Source organism: Lepidochelys kempii, chromosome 2, assembly GCF_965140265.1.
Source record: "Lepidochelys kempii isolate rLepKem1 chromosome 2, rLepKem1.hap2, whole genome shotgun sequence".
NCBI classification, from domain to species: Eukaryota; Metazoa; Chordata; order Testudines; family Cheloniidae; genus Lepidochelys; species Lepidochelys kempii.
Genome location: NC_133257.1, coordinates 614,007 through 634,510, shown reverse-complemented (window position 1 = coordinate 634,510; position 20,504 = coordinate 614,007). Strand labels below are relative to the sequence as shown.

Genomic DNA, 20,504 nt, shown 5'->3' with positions numbered 1-20,504 from the left:
TGCTACTGTCTCTCACATGAGATTTAAATTGAGGCCCTGAGCAGTTGTGGTCAGTAACAATCCCACAGTACTTTGCAGGAGTGAAGTGTTAGCCCTGGTGTCCTGGCCAAATTTTAGCTCAGCTTTTCTTTTCACAACCTAAATTCCCTTGAACTTTAATTTGGACCTGGAAATCCACTTTGCTTCTGCTCTAAACTCTTGTGTAATGTTGCAGTTAGCTGTGAAACAGCTGCTGCATTCCACCCCAGAGGGGGGCTAAATTCCCAGTTTCCTGCTGAGGTGCCTGTGAAGAATCAGCTGGAGAGCCTCGGGCTCCGAGACTGCTTGCTTCATGTCTTAGCTGGAATGTTTTCCTGGCATTTAAGTATTTTCATGTATTTGAAACACATTCCTTAGGGCCTGATATGTGGGGTTAAATAGCAGGAAATCCGGCTGATCTGCATTACAGGGGGCTATGTCACTGCTGCCAAGGAGCAGTCAGCCCACAGGTGTATGGGTACTCCTCTGCTCTCAGCCCATGTGCACATACCCCTCCCATTGGTTTTGGGGTTTTGTACTCTGGTGTGTGTGCGTGCTTGGAGCCTAGTCTGCTTTTGTCTTGGTCCGTGTGCTGCAGCGCTGGTGAGTGTGTCCTACCTTTGCTCTCCTCACTGCAGCCCTAGGTTCTGGTGAGTGCTGCTGTGCATGTGGTTTTGTTGCTGCAGAGTATCATCCGTTTCTGCTCAGGGCTCTGTCACTGAGCTACTGCCTTTGTTACCGGTTTAGTTGTCCTCTCGCTGGCCTAGCATCTCCCCCACCCTGGATCTGCACCCCCTTGTGCGGGGATCTTGTTATCTAAGCAAGACTGGTTGGGTCTGATTAATGTTATGATGGGGGCGGACCTCCAAGGGACATCAGATACTACAGGGATTGGGGTGGGGAGCTGACTAGGGGATGCTCTGCCATCTGATTCATACGAACGGCCATACTGGGTCAGACCAAAGGTCCATCTAGCCCAGCATTCTGTCTTCTGACAATGGCCAATGCCAGGTGCCCCAGAGGAAATGAACTCAGAACTGACCCCATGCGCCAATCCTGTGCTAGGGGTGCTGTGATGCTGGAGAAGTCTTTCAAATGGGACTTAAAACTGACATTGTGATCTCTCATAGTTGTTCATGGTCCTTTGGACTTTCTCACAGGAGTAGGTGTGCTAACTAACCCCATTGTCTTGACAAAATCTCAGTTTGGGTAATTCCATCCTACTTCTGAACTCCCTCTGCCATTTCAATTAGATATTCCATCTGCCCTTTCACTCTTCTAAACTGTTTTGTAGTGTTACTATGTAGCTGTTAAGCAGCTGCTGTATCCCAACAACAGAGGATGCCACATTTTGGCACCAGGTGAGAGATCCCTGTCTGAACAGCTGCTGTTCAGAGGGAGTTGCATTTCATAGATTATAAAGCCAGGATGGACCACTGTGATACTCTAATCTGACCTCTTGCATAACACAGACCATAGAACTTCACCAAAATCATTCTTGGTTGAACTAGAGCATATTTTGTAGGAAAACATTCAATCAATCTTGATTTAAAAATGCTGATGATGGAGAATCCATCACAACCCTTGGTAAGTTGCCCCAATGGTTAATTACCCTCACTATTAGAAATTTACGTCTTATTTCCACTCTGACTTTGTCTCAGTTCCACTTCTAGCCATTGCTAGACTGAAGGGTCCAATATCAAATATTTGTTCTCCATGTAGGTACTTATAGACTGTGATCAAGGTGCTCTTTAACCTTCTCTTTGTTATGCTAAATAGATTGAATTCCGTGAGTCTCTCACTATAAAGCCCGTTTTCTAATCATTTTTTTTTTCTAATCATTTTTCTAATCATTTTTGAATTCCGTGAGTCTCTCACTATAAAGCCCGTTTTTTAATCATTCTTGTGGCTCTTCTCTGGCTCCTCTCTACTTACTCAAGAACATCCTTCTTGAAAGGTGGACACTAGAGCTGGACACAATATTCCAGCAGCGGTCTCACTGGTGCCAAATACAGAGGTAATACAACCTCTCTACTCCTACTTGAGATCCCTGTGTTATGCGTTCCAGAATTGCATTAGCATTTTCAGTGCCAGGTGATCCTATGTGTTACACCTGCCTTCTCGAGGGTTGAATTTAATGGCTGGAAAACCTGTGCAATACTCTGACAGGCAGCCCTAGAGCAGGGCAAAGCATCCCCATCTCTCCCACTGTAGCAGGAGGGGCTGGGCTAAGACAAACCACAGCAGTGGGTGAAAGCGAAGGGGTACTGGCTTGGGAGTGCACTTTGTTTGGGATTCCTCTCTCAATGCCGGGATGTGTGTGTGTGTGTATGTGTATATGTATTGGCATTTGAAGTAGTGTGGTACTTAGGCTCGACTCTCCCTGATCATTAGTTTGTGTCGGCAGGAGGATGGGTCACTGCTAGAACCTGGACTGTTACTTTGCATCTGATGAAGTGGGTTTTAGCCCACGATAGCTTGTGCCCAAATAAATTTGTTAGTCTCTAAGGTGCCACAAAGACTCCTTGTTGTTTTTGCTGATAGAGACTAACATGGCTACCACTCTGAAATTTGTTGAGGCAGATTATGTAGCCTGCAGGGGCTGGCTGGCTGAGTCCCAAACGTTCTAGGGTCCTCCTTGACTTCATGGTCTGAGTGTGCAAGGAGCTGGCTCTGAGCACGGTTGCTTGGAGGGGAGAAATGGGCAGGACAGGGAGAACCTTTTAGGGATGATCTGATCTTGTGTGTGCTTTACAGTGTCTGCTCCCAGCCCTGCTGGGTGTCACCAATGCAGCCTGCCTTCCCCAAGCAAGAGGATTCCACCTACGTAGTCCAGAAAGAGACAGTTCCTACTGTCTGCTTCCTCTGTCGATGTGGCATCATGCTTGGCCCCGTAGTCCCACAGGCTGGGAAGGCAGAAGTGCAGGTTTTGCAGTACTGTTGACTTGGCCACGGGGCACACCCAGCAGATTTTACGCCGTGTGTTTGAGGCAAACTTGCAACATACAAAGGTCCACATCTACACAGAAATAGAGGAGTGGACAATAATCTCTGTGAGCTCCTTGAGGAGGAGCCACTTGTGTGACATCTTACTGCCAAGCACCCGGCTGTTGTCTGAGCCTCCCCCTTCACTTCAGTGACAAATATACAGTTCTACTACGTTGCTCCTATGAGCTCTGTGCAGCCAGCCTGGTCCGGCCCAGTGATGGTGCGGGGCACTGGGTGCTCTCTCTTGGAGCACTGTGTAGCCAGTAGAAGAAGAGTACTTGTGGCACCTTAGAGACTAACCAATTTATATAAATTGGTTAGTCTCTAAGTTGCCACAAGTACTCCTTTTCTTTTTGCGAATACAGACTAACACGGCTGTTACTCTGAAACCTGTGTAGCCAGTCCGGCCCAGTAATTGGTTGGGGAGCTGAGCTCTGTTCTGGCTCATGAATAGCAATGCAGCAGAACTGTTAATTATGTTCTAGCTAGAGGATCTAATCCTGCCCTTAGTTACGGGTGTGTTGTCATGCTGAAGTCAGTGGAGCTTCATTGGCAGAGCTTGGCCTGAAGATTCTCCTAAGGCTGATGAGCTGTAAACAGGACAGAGTCTGCCTTGTTATTCTGATCCCAGGCAGGGGAGAGGTTTGCAGAACTGGGATCTGGAAAAACAGTGCCTGTTGATTTGGTTTCTGAGAGAGCCCAGATGTTGTGTACTGCTGAGCAGAGCCCGATATACCTCTGGGCCTCATTCACAGTGCAGCCTTTGGGTCACATTGAGGTGATGAAGTATTATTTAATACGAAAGGGGGGAGAGAACCAAGAGCTTCTTTGTGGCTGGTGGAGCCTGGGAGTCTCCTCACTCTGAAGGGCAGAGCTCAGTCGACTTTGACAGTAGCTCTTTGAACCCCTTGGGCCTGGCACTATTCTCCTGTAAGTTGTAAAGAACTTGTTTACAATGCAGGTCATACACAGGTCTCTAGTGGTCATACTGGTTATCTCCTACACATTCCACCTCCGTCTTGGAGGTTGCCCCATATAGAGAGCTCCATCTTAATCATGGCTTCTGCAGCTGCTCTGGCTCAGGGAGTCTTTGAAATGCTGTGAGGCAGCAGAATGTCTCCCTTGCTGCTCTGCTCCAGTTGGGAGTCCCCTCTCATGGGGGTTCAAGGACGAAGCATGCCATGGGTTTGACTCCAAACCCACTTAACTCAGGAGGCAAATGTCACCCCAAGCTGATGGCACTTGACATGCCTCCCCACATGGTCCCCGCTGTCTGCTAGAAGGGGTCCGGGCTGTGAAACCTGTTTCCCTGGAGCTCTCTGTGTTGCAGAACAATGAGCATCATTCTCCCATGCAGAATTGGAAAGGGGACTGGGGATTCCTCGTGCCCTTCCCCCTCCCGGCCTAGGGATGGCTCTCCAATGAAGTGAGCTGTAGCTCACAAAAGCTTATGCTCAAATAAATTTGTTAGTCTCTAAGGTGCCACAAGTCCTCCTGTTCTTTTTGCGAATACAGACTAACATGGCTGCTACTCGGAAACCTCTCTTCACTGTGTGCAGGTAGAAGGGGGTGGGGACTGTCAATTAGATGAAAGTGGAGGGATAAAAGCAGTGGGCTGCTGAACCCTTGAGTGTTAGGGAACAAAGTCCCCTCTGAGCTGGGGGGCTCTCTCCCTGGATGAGGCTGCTGTACCCAATGAGGGGGCTGGACTGGTTACTGAAGTTTGAAATGGGCAAATTCAGCAGCGCATATGAGGGTCAGACACCATATGGTAACCTCCCAAATCACAGATCTGTAACCTGGGACAGGGACCCACTCTGTTCCCGTGTTTCCGGAAGCGATCAGGCAGGGGAGGCGGAAGGGCAGCTAGTGCTATAGCCTCGGACAGAACAGGCCTCCTTCAGCCTCATCTGCAGTGTTTTTGAGAACTGATTCAAAAAAGGGAGAATCATGAAGCCGAACTGGGAAGACACTCATATTCTCCCCACTCTCTTCCAGAGAGAGAGAGAGTTCTAGGGACCTGTAACTCAGTGGTCAAAGTCCTCCGCATCCTCCCTCTCCTTGGCTATACGTGAATAAGTTACATTCAGATCCAAGGGATGGGGGAGGGCACAGCAAGGACTGGCTTAGAGTCCTGTTACTATGTGATTTGAGGAAGGGCACTCAGCTCTGGCCATGCCATCCTGGCTCTGTGGCTCCAGTTTTCTGTTGCCCCATTGGCTGTCAGACTGACCCCCAGCAGTTTGTAACCATTTAGCTCTGTATCCTCGCTTCCCCCCAACCCTTGCCATACTGCATCACACCAATGAGTCGAGCTAGCACTGTATCCTTCCCCCTCCTCCTGCTGTCCCACGTCAGACCAATGCACCTACCTCTAATGTGCCTCTTGCTGGAAACCAGCAAGTGCTGGCATAGTCACACACTGGTGGACTCATTTAGGGACTGTCCCTTTGTGGTGAAGGGACTGCCCGCTGTGCTGTCTGTGGCTGACTGTTCTGGTGCTTAATCCTATCTTGAGAATGGCTGGCTTTTCAGGGCCTGCCCTGGGGATTTTGTTGTTGCTGGGAAGCTGCTTCATTCATTGTCAGTTCAAAGAGCTAGTCTTATCCTTTTATTCACTGTCCCTTTCTCCTTGTTCATTTTCCACCGGATCTGGTTGAATGAGTGACCAGTGGAGGGGGCTGAGCTGGGTTGGGGGCTCTCTGTGGGAAATGGAGGGTACTGGGGAACACTTTCAAAATTCCAAGCATCCCCTTTTGAGTCTGTGGCTTCCCAGTCTGGCCTCCATCAGATCCTGAGGGCATTGTCCCAAACCCTAGAGCCCAGTTGCTTTTAATCCTAAGGGCTTTACTGACATTAATGCAGGTAGCCAGAGGGGCAGGGTTGGGGAATTATAGAAAGCAAGTAAGTCAGGAAGCCCGAGTAACAAAGGGCCGATGTGGGCACCCTCCCCACAGACTGAGTGTGAGAGGGGAGCTCTGAAGTGGCTCTGTGGATGAAAGGGTGCCTGTGGGTAGAAGTTGAGATGGCCCTGGTGGTCTTTGTGACTCAGTTGTTCCTCTGATGCACGTTGGCCTTGGCCTTTGTCAGCCCTGGAGGTGCCTGAGCATCTAGCTTTGGTGATGCTGCTAGGGGCTCCCAGGCTCCTTTGCAGCTTGTTTTTGGCTCACTGGGCACCTATGATAGCCTTACTCCCTGAGGAGGATATTTACAAACTCATCAAGCCCCTTATGTGTGGCTGGAAGCTGCTGCCTGAGTCCGAGGTTGGCTGAAAGTGTCTGTGTGTGTGATAGCAGGAGGACAGCTGGCTCCCTGTCCCTCCCTAATAGGCTGTTACATGCCTAGAGCCCTCCGTCCCTCCCTCCCCACTCTATTGGGAATGGGGTGTCAGTTACTCTAATGTGGTATGTGACAACAGGAGGCATTCAAGGGGCTGGTCATGGATCCAACCCACAGGGAGCTGGGGATCTCTCTTGCTCCCCACAGACCCTTCAGTGAGACCACCTGTGATAAAGGTCTGACACAGGAGAGAGCTGGGGGCCACGCAACTTGGGGTTAGCAAAGGCTAAGGTCCTATAGCAGGAGTCAGTATCCACTCCTTTCAGGGGTTGCTTTTACAGCTTCCTGATGCAAATAATCAAATACTGTTAGCCAAAGCTTGAGCTGGAGACTCACCCAACCCATGATTAAAGTGCAAACGGAGCAAGGCTTTGCCATACACCCAAAGCATATGCTGGCATAGCTATGTCAATCAGAGGTGTGAAAAACCCACAACCCCTAGCCACGGAGCTATGCTGACCAAACCCCTGGTGTACATGCTACAATGCCAAGGGACGAGAATTTCTGTGGGCGTAGCTAATCTCATTCAGGGAGATGGCGTTCCTGTACTGGCAGTAGTCTTTTTGTTAGCATTTGCTGCACCTGTGCTCAGGGCTACGCTGCCATAGGTTGTGTAGTGTAGACATAGCCTTAGACCAGGGGTGGGCAAACTACAGCCTGCTGGCTGGATCTGGCCCCTCAGGGCTTTGGATCCGGCCCGCGGGATTGCCACCCCCGTGGTGCTGCACGCCGCTCCTGGAAGCGGCCGGCACCATGTCCCTGCGATGCCTGGGGCGGGGACAGGGGAACCGTGGCCAATGGGAGCTTTGGGGGAGATACCCACAGATGAGGGCAGTGCGCGGAGCTCTCTGTCCCTGCCTCCCCCAGGGGCTGCAGGGACGTGGTGCTGGCTGCTTCCAGGAGTGGCGTGGGGCCAGGGCAGGCAGGGAGCCTGTCTTAGCCCTGCTGCGTGCTGTTGCCACCCCAGAACTGCTCCAGGTAAGTGGCTTCGGGCCGGAGTCCGAACTGCAATCCCCTGCCACACCTCTCCTGAGCCCTCAACCCCCCTGCCCTGAGCGCCCAGCCGCACCCCTCCTGCACCTCAACCCCCTACCCTGAGTCCCCTGCTGCACTCCGCACCCTTCCACACCCCAATCCCCTGCCCTGAGCCCCCTCGTACACCTTGGACCCCTCCTCGCCCCAACCCCTTGCCCTGAGCCCCTTTCTGCACACCACACCCCCTCCCACACCCCGCACTTCCTTCTGCACCCCTGCCCCAGCCCTACATTCATCGCCTACGTGCAATTTCCCCACCCAGTTGTGGCCCTTGGGCGAAAAAGTTTGCCCACCCCTGCCTTAGATTGTGAGCTCTGTGGGGCAGAAACTGTCTTTTGGTTTGTGCAGTACTTAGCACTACTGGGCTCTGATCCATCACTGGGCCCCCTGTGTGCTATTGCACTAAATAGTAGGGATAGGATTGAGGTCAGGGTACTGGATATCTGTCAGTAATCCGAAAAGGAGGACTTGTGGCACCTTAGAGACTAACCAATTTATTTGAGCATAAGCTTTCGTGAGCTGTAGCTCACAAAAGCTTATACTAAAATAAATTGGTTAGTCTCTAAGGTGCCACAAGTACTGGAGGATGCTGTGGATTTTACCCTCAGCAAGTTTGCAGATGACACTAAACCGGGAGGAGAGGTAGATACGCTGGAGGGGAGGGATAGGATACAGAGGGACCTAGACAAATTAGAGGTTTGGGCCAAAAGAAATCTGATGAGGTTCAACAAGGACAAGTGCAGAGTCCTGCACTTATGATGGAAGAATCCCATACACCACTACAGACCAGGGACCGAATGGCTAGACAGCAGTTCTGCAGAAAAGGACCTAGGGGTTACAGTGGATGAGAAGCTGGATAGGAGTCAACAGTGTGCCCTTGTTGCCAAGAAGGCCAATGGCATTTTGGGCTGTATAAGTAGGGGCATTGCCAATAGATCGAGGGACGTGATCGTTCCCCTCTATTCGACATTGGTGAGGCCTCACCTGGAGTACTGTGTCCAGTTTTGGGCCCCACACTACAAGAAGGGTGTGAATAAATTGGAGAGAGTCCAGCGAAGGGCAGAAAAATGATTAGGGGAGTGGAACACATGAGTTATGAGGAGAGGCTGAGGGAACTGGGATTGTTTAGTCTGCAGAAGAGAAGACTGAGGGGGGATTTGATAGCTGCTTTCAACTACCTGAAAGGGGGTTCCAAAGACGATGGATCTAGACTGTTCTCAGTGGTAGCAGATGACAGAACGAGGAGTAATGGTCTCAAGTTGCAGTGGGGGAGGTTTAGGTTGGATATTTGGAAAAGCTTTTTCATTGGGAGGGTGGTGAAGCACTGGAATGCGTTACCTAGAGTGGCGGTGGTGGAATCTCCTTCCTTAGAGGTTTTTAAGGTCAGGCTTGACAAAGCCCTGGCTGGGATGATTTAGTTGGGGATTGGTCCTGCTTTGAGCAGGGGGTTGGACTAGATGACCTCCTGAGGTCCCTTCCAACCCTGATAGTCTATGATTCTATGTCTTCTGTTCCTCTCATTGTACTGATCCTCAGGTGTCATGAGGTGTGACACTGATGCTGCTGATACAGCTGTTTCCTTGGCAGGTGGCCTGCCGCATTCTAGTTTGAATCTAACATTCTTTCTACTTGCAATGGGGTGGAGGGTAATTGCTTGGCATTCTTGTCCTGGCATTTCTTCTGTTCTAGTTTCCTAGTGTTTAGCTTTTTTAATGTTGTCAGTGTCAATTGTATCTGGCTCTGGAAGCTTGTTAGATGTTGTCACCAAGGTTTTTGTTCTTTTGACAATGAGGTGTATTGTGATACTCAAACAATACTAAAGATTGCTCCCTTGACACTCATGACCAAACTGAATGCATTCGATGAAGTGAGCTGTAGCTCACGAAAGCTTATGCTCAAATAAATTGGTTAGTCTCTAAGGTGCCACAAGTACTCCTTTACTTTTCATGACCAAACTGTGGTTTATAGTGTGTGGTAAGGAGCAGTGTGATTTGCAATAGCTCAATTTCAGAACAGCTTAAATGACTTAAATCTAAAAGATCTGCACTAACTTTGGACCGGTGACAGTCAGAAATCTCTCATATAGATTCAGTGGCTCTTTTGTATTGTTTCCTGTGTTTGTTTGGATGCACGCACACACAAAAACTTTGACCTCAGCATTCGTATCTAGTTAGAATAGGGCATCTCATGCTCTGTTTCCCATATCGGTACTCAGATGGCTATGGTGAATTGGGTTTAGCATGTAACATTATTACTGTAGTACCTAGGAGCCCCAGTCACGGACCAGAACCCCGTTGAGTTAGGTGCTGTACAAACAAAGGAAAACACAGTCCCTGACCCAAAAAGCTTACAGACTATATAAGACAAGAGACAATGGCCAGGGGAGTACAAGGAAATGGTGAGTCAGTATCAGTCAGCATAGCAGGCTGTGATCTTGGGGCTGTATTATAGAGGCCTCACAGCAAAGGACAGTTTCAAGGAGGGTTTTGAAGGAGAACATAAGAAGGGCCCTACTGGGTCAGACCAAAAGTCCATCTAGCCCAGTATCCTGTCTCCTGACCGTGGCCTATGCTAGGTGCTTCAGAGGGAATGAACAGGATGGGTAGTCATCAAGTGATCCATCTCTTGTCGCCCATTTCCAGCTTCTGGCAAACAGAGGCTAGGGACACCGTCCCTGCCCATCCTGGCTAATGGCCATTGATGGACCTATCCGCCATGAATTTATCTACTTCTTTTTTGAAGGAGGATAATTTAGTTTTGTGGATGTTTAGATGGAACTTCTTCCAAGTGTGAGTGTCAGCATGGGAGAAAGCACAAAGGTGCTTGTTTGAAAACGTAACAAGGGCAATGGACGTTGGAATCGACCTTTCAGTAGTGCATGAGAGATGATAGGAAGGGGAGATAAGATGTTAATGATCTTGAAGGTGAAGACAAGTAGCTTTCTCCAAGGCCACCTTGTTTTATGACATTTCTATTTGCCTTCACCTATCTTGGAGCTGTTTTAATTCCTTTGTCACTGGGCACACGTAGGTAACTAATCTCAGTGAGCCTGATCTCGCATTTGTTCTGACTCCTTTGGCACACTGCAGAAAACTCTGAGAGAGATTGTGTAATGATTATGCAGTCATTACCCCACACTTGCAGCTCCTCAATAAATACTTCAATCCTATGCAGGTCATCAAAGGAGTAGGATATGTTGTTTTGGTGACCTCAGGTGCTGAGATAATCCTGAAGAGATGTCACATGAACATATCTACCTTATACAGACATGCAGCGTAGTTCTGCCACACGGTTGGCTTATTTTGTGCCTGCCAAATGAAACAAGTCCAATATTTGACTTAAACAGGGGCTGTTATGATTGTGTTACTTTCAGCTCCAAGCTTCGTGGATAAAAACCCACTTATGCCCAAATAAATCTTAGTCTTTAAGGTGCCACCGGACTCCTCGTTGTTTTTGTGAATACAGACTAACACGGCTACCCCTTTGATACTTGATTATTGTTCATCTGTTTCCAGTGTCACAAATGAATGTATTGTAAAATCTGCCTTAGTAAATTTGAGACCATTAAAGTTACAGGTTTAAGCACTCAGAAGTCAGGAAATACTGAACTGTGAGTTGCTTGCATCACCTTAACTCTGCCCTCTTGTGTCTGCATCCTTCTGATAGCTCTGAACAATTCAGACTATTTCTGTGTACGCTAATTTTGTTGTCTTAATCAGCCTTAACTGGGAGAGGCTAAACGCTGAGCACTTGCTGTTTACTTGCACATCCTGTTGACTTCAATGGGAGGTGCTGCTGCTCCGCACTTCTGAGTAAAAGCCTTTATCCTGTTTGTCCTTCTCTCTTGTGGCTTTGTAGTCTACATTTCTCAGCAGCCATATACTGCAGTTTTGAAAAAGGGAAAACAGTATTTTTAGACTGACCCACCTTTGAACAGTAGTTTAACATCTCAAACTGTGTCTCAGGAATAGAGCTGTATTAATAGTGCATTTGCCTAGGTTCATAGCTTTGCTGAGCTGCAGCGGAGTAATTGACATGCTACAACTTGGCAAAGCTTTTGAACACTGACAGAAGTACCAGAGTTGACCATATGCAGACTCAGGCAGAAATCATGGCATCAGTTACACTTGGGTCACAGTTAGATGTTTTTCTTTGCAGTCATAAGACCTACAATCTTAATTTTTGTAAACAGAAGCGGAGATGCTGCAGAAGTTAATGGCGCTCACTAGAGAGAGCTTTGGACTTGCTTCAGGAAATAGAAAACCCAATTTCCTGCCATTGTAACTAGTTTTTATTTTTATATGGTTTATTGTCAAAATATTTTTAAATAAAGTTCAGCTCTGACTCTGAGAAATGGATGTGCTATCATTAAATACTGCTCTTTACTAAATGGGAATTGTGTGCAGAACTGATACTTGTCCACTGCTGTGGAAATTTTTTGTGATACTTTAATTGGATAAGGACAAGTGCATAGCAAACTGCATTTTATTGTGAATTGAGAAAACATTTTATGTACACAGTATATACAGTTATTTTGTAACATTGTATTTATAGTCAGATCTACTACTGAAGCAACGCCGACAGGGCTTTAATCATTGAAAACTATTGCTGTAAGGCCTGGTCGACAGGTAAAGTTTTACTGGCATATTGTTGGATTCTCCTGTCACTTGGACTGAGGAGTATTCAGCTAGTGTTGACTTAAGTTATGGGTTTACTGATTTTTATGGCTTCTCACATGGGAAGTGAGTCAGATCCTGGATTTGCAAATGCAAGTGCAGTTGGAGGGGAGGGTTTGAGGCATTGGCTTGTTCTCTTCTCTTGCAGAGACCTCAAAAGTGGACACAGCCTCATGTTGCAGACCTTTCCATCTGGGTCTGTCTAGTGCAATGAGTTCCCAGGTTTTAATGTCTATCTTGCATGCTTTGCGGTTAGCCTTTGTGGTATCTTGATATCTGAGGATGGGTCGAACCTTAGAGCGAATTCCTGTGCTCAGCTGGCAGTAGAGTACCGCTTCTGGTATACAGGAAACCTCCATGTGGATCATGTGTCCGACCCAGAAGTTGAGCCCTGATGAGCATGTTCTCAATGCCAAGGATTTGGCACTTCTCAAGGACTTCAGTGTTAGGGATCCTGTCCTGCCACTTGATGTTGCAGATAGATCCTGGACAGAAAAGGTGGAAGCTCTCTAGCTGTTTGAGGTATTGGTAGCACGTCCATTTCTTGCAGCCGTAGAGGAGCGAGGTGAGTACAACAGTGCGATAGATTTTTATCTTGGTTCTGAGGCAGACTCCATGCTCCTTCCAGAGCCTATGGGCGAGCCTGCCAAATGCCAAGCTGGCCTTGACCAGGTGCTGAGTGATCTCATCCAGCATAGCATTGCTGGAAAGTATATTGCCCAGGTAGCAGAATTGCCGTGACTGAGGGGTGTGTTGTCAGTTGTGATGATGAGATCATGGTGCTGGTGGTCTGGTGCGGACTGGTACATGACCTCTGTCTTTTTCAGGCTGATTGTGAAACCGAAGCATTTTGAGGCATAGGCAAAGCGGTCCACAATAAGTGGAATGTTGTTGAGTGTCTGCACAGTGAGGGGACAGTTGTCAGCAAACGGGAGCTCTCTTAGCAGTTGTTCAGTTACCTTGGTGAAGGCCCTGAGTTGCTGAACACTGAATAGACCCTCCAACCCCCCACCCCATCCAATCTAAACCAGATGTGTACACCTCTGTCAAAGTCCTGGAATGCAAACAAGAGCATGGCTGAAAAGGCAACGGCAAAGAGGATGGGAGCCGTTACACATCCTTGTTTGGTGCCATTGGTGATGGGGAAGGCCTCTGAGTCACCACGTTCCATCATTCTGACCATCATGAAGTGAGCGGATTACAGCAATCGTCTTCTCTGGGCAGTCGAATTTATGAAGGTGTTTCACCATATAGAAAGCTTTGGTTAGGTGAACAACACCATGCATGGGTCCTTGTTCTCTTCATGAGCTTTCTCTTGTATTTGGTGGGCTGCAAAAAATCATGTCCCTAGTGCCACAGTCAGCATGAAAGCCACACTGTGACTTTGGATACACTGAATCTGCTAGGGGAGAGAAGAGTCTCTTGAGGACAGCCAGTGTAAGGATCTTCCCTGCTTTTGACAGCAGTGAGATTCCACAATGGTTTTCGCAGCTAGGTATGCTTCCCTTCCTTTTATATAGATAGATTATGAAAGCTTTCTTATACTCCCGGGGCATGGTACCCTGTTCCCACATGGTCTTAAATACTGGTGAGTTTCCTGACCAGGTGAACACCTCCACATTTGTACGCTTCAGGTGGAATGCTGTCAGGGCCTGGAGACTTGCCTGTGCAAAGCTGATTAATGGTCTTGGTAACATCATCTAAAGAGGGGTACACAGACAGCTCCTCCAGGACAGGACGCTGTGGGAGTCAGTCGATGGCTTTGTTGGACATAATGGATTGACAGTTCAGGAGACTATCAAAGTCCTTAGCCTAGCGCAAAAGAATGTCACCTTTGTTTGTGAGCAGCTGGTTACCATCTGCTGTGAGGACAGGGGCTGAACCACTGGATTTTGGGCCATACACAGCACAGACACCTTTATAGAAGGCCTTCATGTCATGCTTATCAGCCACTTTCTGCAGTTCTGAAGCCTTCTGTTCCCACCAGTGGTTCTTCATTTGCCTCAATCGGGTTTGTAATGTATGTGTGGCTTGACAGTGTGTGGCCGCCTTTCTTGTTAATTTCTTGTCCATCATGCAGGACTTGTGGGTAGTGTGCCTGGTCTCCAGTAGCCAGTCTCTCTTGGGTCATTCTCATCGAACCATCCCTGGTGTTACTACCTGACAAAGCCAAGAACCTTGGATGCTGTATTATATGTGACGTGTATAGAGAAAGTAAATAAGGAAGTGTTATTTACTCCTTCTCATAATACCAGAACAAGGGGCTACCAAATGAAATTAATAGGTAGCAGGTTTGAAACAAACACAAGAAAGTATTTTTTCACACAACGCACTGTCAAGCTCTGGAACTCCTTGCCAGAGGGTGTTGTGAAGGCCAATACTATAACGGGGTTCAAAAGGGAGCTAGCTAGATTAATGGAGGATAGATCCATCAATGGCTATTAGCCAGGGTGGGCAGGAATGGTGTTCCTAGCCTCTGTTTGCCAGAAGCCTAGATTGGGTGACAGGGCATGGATCACTTGACGATAACCTGTCTGTTCATTCCCTTTGGGGCGCCTGCCATTGGCCACTGTCAGAGGACAGGATACTGGGCTTGAAGGACCTTTGGTCTGACCCAGTATGGCCATTCTTATCTCTGAGCTTCTGTCAGGTTGCCTTAATGGCAGTCACATTGATCTTCTTTGGTGGTTTGAGGCATCTTTTGGGGCACTCTAGTGAGAAGTGTAGTGACATCATGCTTCTCACAAGCTGATGGTCTGACCAGCATTCGACATCTCTCAAACAACGGGTGTGTGACGCTGACAGACCAGCTTAGTTTGGCGCTATAGGTCATTTCACGTGTGTGAATTTCAAAGAAATGTTAAGTGTATTAGTATGCATGGACCAATTTACTTGTGATAGTTTAGTTCAAAGGGAACGTTAATGGCACTGCCTTTACTTGTCTATAAAGTTGTTGATTGCTTATTGCATTACATTGTGTATGTCTCTGTAATTAAGTAATCCTAGATCAGGGGTTCTCAAATTGTGGGTCGGGGCCCCCGAAGGGCTTCAGCTTTGGCCCCCCTCCCTGCCTGGGGCAGTGGAGCTGTGGTGGCGGGACTCGGGTGGGCTCCTTCTTCGGTCCCCTCCTCCTGGGGTCGTGTAGTAATTTTTGTTGTCAGAAGATGTCACGATGCAATGAAGTTTGAGTACTGCTGCCCTAGATCAAAGTGTGTATATTCAGGCGTTAGAACTTCATTAATACTAATGAATGATACTTCTATTATCTATCCCCATAAGAATGTAATGGCAGGCAATTGCATTAGATATGTCACTGTAACTAAATTACTTGTGAATGCAAAAGAAGTAGAAGGCTAAAGTCAAAGAATGGGTCATTGAGTTCACAGATCAAACTGCATTTCCTACTCACTGTCAACAGAGGAAAAGCCCAGGCTTTGGTGAAGACACCTGTCAGCTTGCCTTCTGTGAACAGGATCTATAAATACTGGCTTAAGGGAATGATCCTGCATCTCTGAACTGATATTCTTTAATGGTAGAATACTGAGTAATTAGACAGAGAGACCCAAAATTACTTTGGGGAACCCTGAGAGGCTTATGGAAAACTAGCAGATCACTATATCTGTGCTGTCCCTTTTAATCTAAAAACTTGGATTCTCCTGTGAATGTATTTTACCTGCTTTAACCTCTCAATAACTCATTTCTTTTTCTTAGCTAATAAACCTTTAGTCAGTTTACTAGAGAAATTGGCTCCAGCATTGTCTTTGGTGAGATCCAGAGTACCAATTTGACCTGGGGAAAGCGACTGGCCCTTTGGTGTGTGAGTAAACTAATGTGATGCAATATTTGGTATTGTGACCAATATCAAAGTCTAGTTTGGTTGGGTGGTAAGGTGGGCTGGAGATCCTAAGGGGACTGTCTGTGACTCCATGGTAATACTGGTATAGTGATCCAGGAGTGCACATTTGTTATGGGCTTGGTGAAATCTAATTATAGAAAATAAACCAGTTTGAGGAGTCTTCCTTGTTTTCTGACAGCCTGACCTGAGATTGGCACTCATTGTTGAAAGCCATACCACACAGCATGACAGGGTGATATGTACATCTTTGATGTCTTTAGACCATACAATTACATAGTCCAGCATGTGCCACTGTTTTGACCTGGGATGCTTCCGTGTTGTCTTATATTTGTTGGCTTTTGGAAGACTGAGAATAGTGAGATTGAACTTGAAACACTTGAAGAGAAGTAGTTGGCAATTTGAGTTTGATCATCCAAAGTCGTGATGGCCTAGCACCCTGTTCCACGTGTCAGAGTCAGCTCCTACATGTGCATTTAAAATCTTCAGGTACAATGAGTTTGTCCTAGTTTGGCACCCCTCTGATGACCCTGCTGAAATCTTCATAAAACAGGTTTCAGAGTAGCAGTTGTGTTAGTCTGTATTCGCAAAAAGAAAAGGAGTACTTGTGGCACCTTAGAGACTAACAAATTTATTTGAGCATAAGCTTTTGTGAGCTACAGCTCACTGCATCGGATGCATTCAGTGCATCCAGTGAAGTGAGCTGTAGCTCACGAAACCTTGTGCTCAAATAAATTTGTTAGTCTAAGGTGCCACAAGTCCTCCTTTTCTTTTTGTAAATTTATATGGGCACCTTTCCTCTTAAAGCAGTTTACATCTTCTGTACAGCCTTAGCAAATGAGCAGCAATGCTTTGTTGTCTCGCTAATACACATACGTAAGCAACTGTACTTAAGGTCTGGTTTGAGAAACCTACACAGTAAACTGCATAGGTCTTGGCCTATTGACTGTGAAGAGCTGACTTGAACTAATAGCTCTAGGAAGGAGGAGTATTTCAAACCTGCTGCTGGGAGCCCTTAGCCCAGCCCCTCCAGCAGGGTGGACAGCTCCATTCATGGCATAGGTACTGTCTCCCTGCTTTTCATATAACCTTTCTCCCCCTTATCTGGCCTCTGTAGAAGACAGAAGACCTTGTTCTCTACTATGCAGTGCTGAACTAGGCCGGTATCTTACTGTGATGGGGTCGGACTCACCACTTCAGTGCCTCGTGCTGGGAATTAGCTCTTGGTTGCCAGTGCACCTTCCTCTAGTGGTGTCTCACCGCTGTCGCTTCTGCTCCACCTCTAAGACCCACGACATTCCCCGGACCACAGCGTCGTCTTCTGGGCACAGCCAGGCTGTGCCCCACTCCACTTTCTCCCCGCTTCTGGGGGAATCGGCTGTCTCTAGTCCATTCACTTGCCGCTGCGGCCTACTGTAGCCTTCGGTCTAGCCCCTCACCTCAGGGGTAAACTGCAGTCCAAATACTGGCCACCCCTCTGTGGCAAGTGGGGGGGAAAAAGGGGGGCTGGGCCCCCCACTAATCTAGGCTCTGACCCAGGGACCCTATAGCCAGTGGACACATGCTGCTGTTCCTCCAACTCCCACCGCCTGTTTCCCTAGGCCACTTCCCCCTAGCCCCTTCCTGGCCCATTGTATCAGGGGCCTCAGCCAGGCAGTCCTCAGGCTGGAGCTCCCTTTTGCTCCCCTGACCCTGTCCAGCACTGCTCTATCTAAGGTGGTACTCTAAGGCAGCCGGTCCTTCTCCCTTGCACTCTAGGGAGAGACTGACTCTGCTCTGTTGAGCAGCCCTTCTTTTTTATGGGCTTCCCTGGCCCTGATTGGCTGTTCAAACAAACCTTCTCCTGATTGGCTCTCTACAAGCCCTCCTTCCATTGGTTGGGTTTTGTGCAGTGTCCCTGAGGACTGCTTTAACCCTCCATCCACCTGTGTGGGGAAGCTGCCCCACCATACACCCTCCCCCTTAGAGACCCCCCTCCAGTCTTGTCTCCCCAGTTTCTCCCTCAGCTGGGCCTGCAGGATGTCTCTCTCCTGCTTCAGACTATCTACTACAAGGAGCAACCTGCTTCATTCTTCCAGGGTCTGAGTCCCCACCGTAGTCTCCCTGAGGGCTGCTTTAACCCTCCATTTACCTGTGTGGGGCAGCCACCTCACCACACGTACTGAACAGATTTTGTTACCCCTGGCAGCCTTCAGTGTGGCTCATTCATATCAATGACCCATTCTGAAGGTGGGGGTGGTCACCTAGTAAAGAAGGGTCAGACCAAGGTCTAACTCAGGCCCATGTGTAGCTGTCTAGGTAAGTCAGCCTCTGGGTCCGTTTTCTGGTCTACTATAAAGGTCTCCTTGCACTTGCTGCACCTGGGTACCCACCCGTGACTTATGGGCAGACAGAATAATTACATAGATTAGAAGTCATTTCTGTGTGTGTGGCTCTTAGTCTAGTGACTGAGACATAACTCTGTTCCCACCTCTACCACAAACTTCCTGTGTGACCCTGAGTAAGACACTTACCATCTCCGAGGGTGTCTGACAATCATAGGCAGATAGCTGTAGAGTGGGAGTAGTTTTTATTTATATTGCAGTAGAGTCCAGAGACCCCAATCGGGAATTAGGGCCACTTTGCAATACACGCCATACATCAGTCCCTGCCTCTTCATGGAGGCTGTGTTGAGAATCCACCAAGGGTGAAATTATGTCCTCCTTTCTCATGGTGAGTAGCCTGCTCTGCAAGTAGTCTCATTTATTTCAGTGGGAACGGGTGAGGGGCCTTTGGAAAGTGGTCCCTGACGTCTCTGCAGTGATTCAGGGAACACAGCAATTGCTACAGCCCTGTAGCCCATCTAGTTCAAAATTCAGTCTCTGACTCTGGCTAGTACCAGCTGCAAGAAACTCCCTACTGGACAATGATGGAATCAGCTACCTATAGGGAAAGCCTCTTGCCTCACCCTGTCTAACTCATGAGCTGTGTTCCCAATCTCCTTTTTTGAATGTTGCTAAGTAAGCTCTTAGTCTCAGAAGTACCTTGTTGTAGTGAGCTGTCCAGGCTATGAGTATCTTTCATGATAGAGGCTTGCCTTCTGTCAGTAGAATTTTCTATAGACGTGCATGTGCACCGTCTTCCTTAGCTGATCGTTTTGAGCATAGGGTATGTCTACACTGCCTACATTATGACGCGGCCACAACAGTGCTGCCACGACAGCGCTGTGACATGGGCAGCGTAGACATGCTTTTTCGCCGTGGGAGAGCTCTCCCCGCGATTTAAAAAAACAAACAAACAAAAAACACCCTGAACGAGCGGTGGTAGCTTTATCAACAGGAGCTGTGGCTTCTGGCGATAAAGCACTGTCTATTCTGGCGCTTTTCAGCGCTAAAACTTTTGTCGCTCAGGGGTTGTTTTTTTTCACATCCCTGAATGACAAAAGTTTTAGCGCTGAAAGTGGCAGTGTAGACACAGCCATAGAGACAAAAACCTGCATCTTACCTACTGCCTCTGTTCAGCTTTCAATGGGTCATACTCCTGACCAGTCTCAAGGGGATCCCTGAATGGCTGATTGCCTCAGCAAGGCTTGCTTCCCTCCCCAGTTCCAGCATACTTCTTCCCTCCTATCCTCCACGGCACTGGTCACAGGAATTGTTTACGCTGGGGCAGTGCATGTGGTCTCTCACTTGGACTTCCAAATGGTTGGGCTGAGCCATGTCCTGAAGTGAGGGAGTTAGAATGGAAACTTCATACAGCCTTAGCCCTATACAGTAGTACACATTATGGCCCAGCACCTAGTGCTTTTGGTGCTGTAGCTTATTTCTTTGGTACCCATGCAGAGCAAAGCAGGGTCCTAAGAGAACAGGGAATAGTTCTCCAAAGCTCTGGAGAGCAAGGTACAGTTACCAGCTCAGTCCCCAGGCTGGCTTGCTCCCTCCCTCCTGAGTGGCCCTGTCTTGCAGTAGCTGGAACCCGTCCATGGCCTTCACAGGACTAAGACCATGATCCTGCTCAGCTGGAACACAGTGTGAGCAGGTGCCCTTTGGTATGAGGGGACCCTAGTCCCTGGGACCCAGATGCCTCCCAGAGAATGGAGAATGTTTATAAAATAGGGCGTTGGTCCCATAGACAGGGTGCCACCCTGAGAGGGGAAGGTATATAAAATGTATCAAGAGACTGATCAGGCGGCTGGGCCCTGACTAACAATGGGAGGTCTTGAGAAATTAGATAAATGTGTCTGGGATCAGCTGTAAGCTGGGATGGCAAGCCAGGAATTGTTACTGTTCCTCTTTTATAATGAGCGGCTCAGACCCCTACAACATATGCAGATTGCAGCTGACATGGACTCTACAAGTACCATAGTCCCTGAGAGCGCACACTCTGCATCACGTGAGAAGATGAAAGCTGGGGCGGGGATCTCCCCACATTCCTGAGGTGGAGACTGATGTAGAAAACCATGTAGTGTCTCCACAATTTCCTTATTCTCCTTAACTGCTTCCTCCTACCTGTGGTGCCCAGCATCCCCTTGCATCTGCTTGTGGGCTTCCTGTTCCAGACAGGCTGATAGCCTCTCTTGCTAATCTCTCTCCTTGCATCCATGTCACCTGCCATTT

The 20,504-nt window shown here is 48.1% G+C and overlaps 1 protein-coding gene across 32 annotated transcripts in view; it reads left to right on the top strand.

The window, feature by feature from the left end:
* SCRIB (scribble planar cell polarity protein) overlaps window positions 1–20,504 on the top strand; it is a 238,659-nt gene that overhangs the window by 8,117 nt on the left and 210,038 nt on the right. Inside the window, exon 1 of one of the 32 annotated variants that reach the window (XM_073329739.1) lies at window positions 14,653–15,869. The exons of 30 other annotated variants lie outside the window; for them this stretch is intronic. The gene's annotated coding sequence lies outside the window, so the exon portion shown is untranslated. Of the gene's footprint in view, window positions 1–14,652; window positions 15,874–20,504 lie in introns of those variants that run through there. One more of the 32 variants, XM_073329738.1, reaches the window with a different exon arrangement.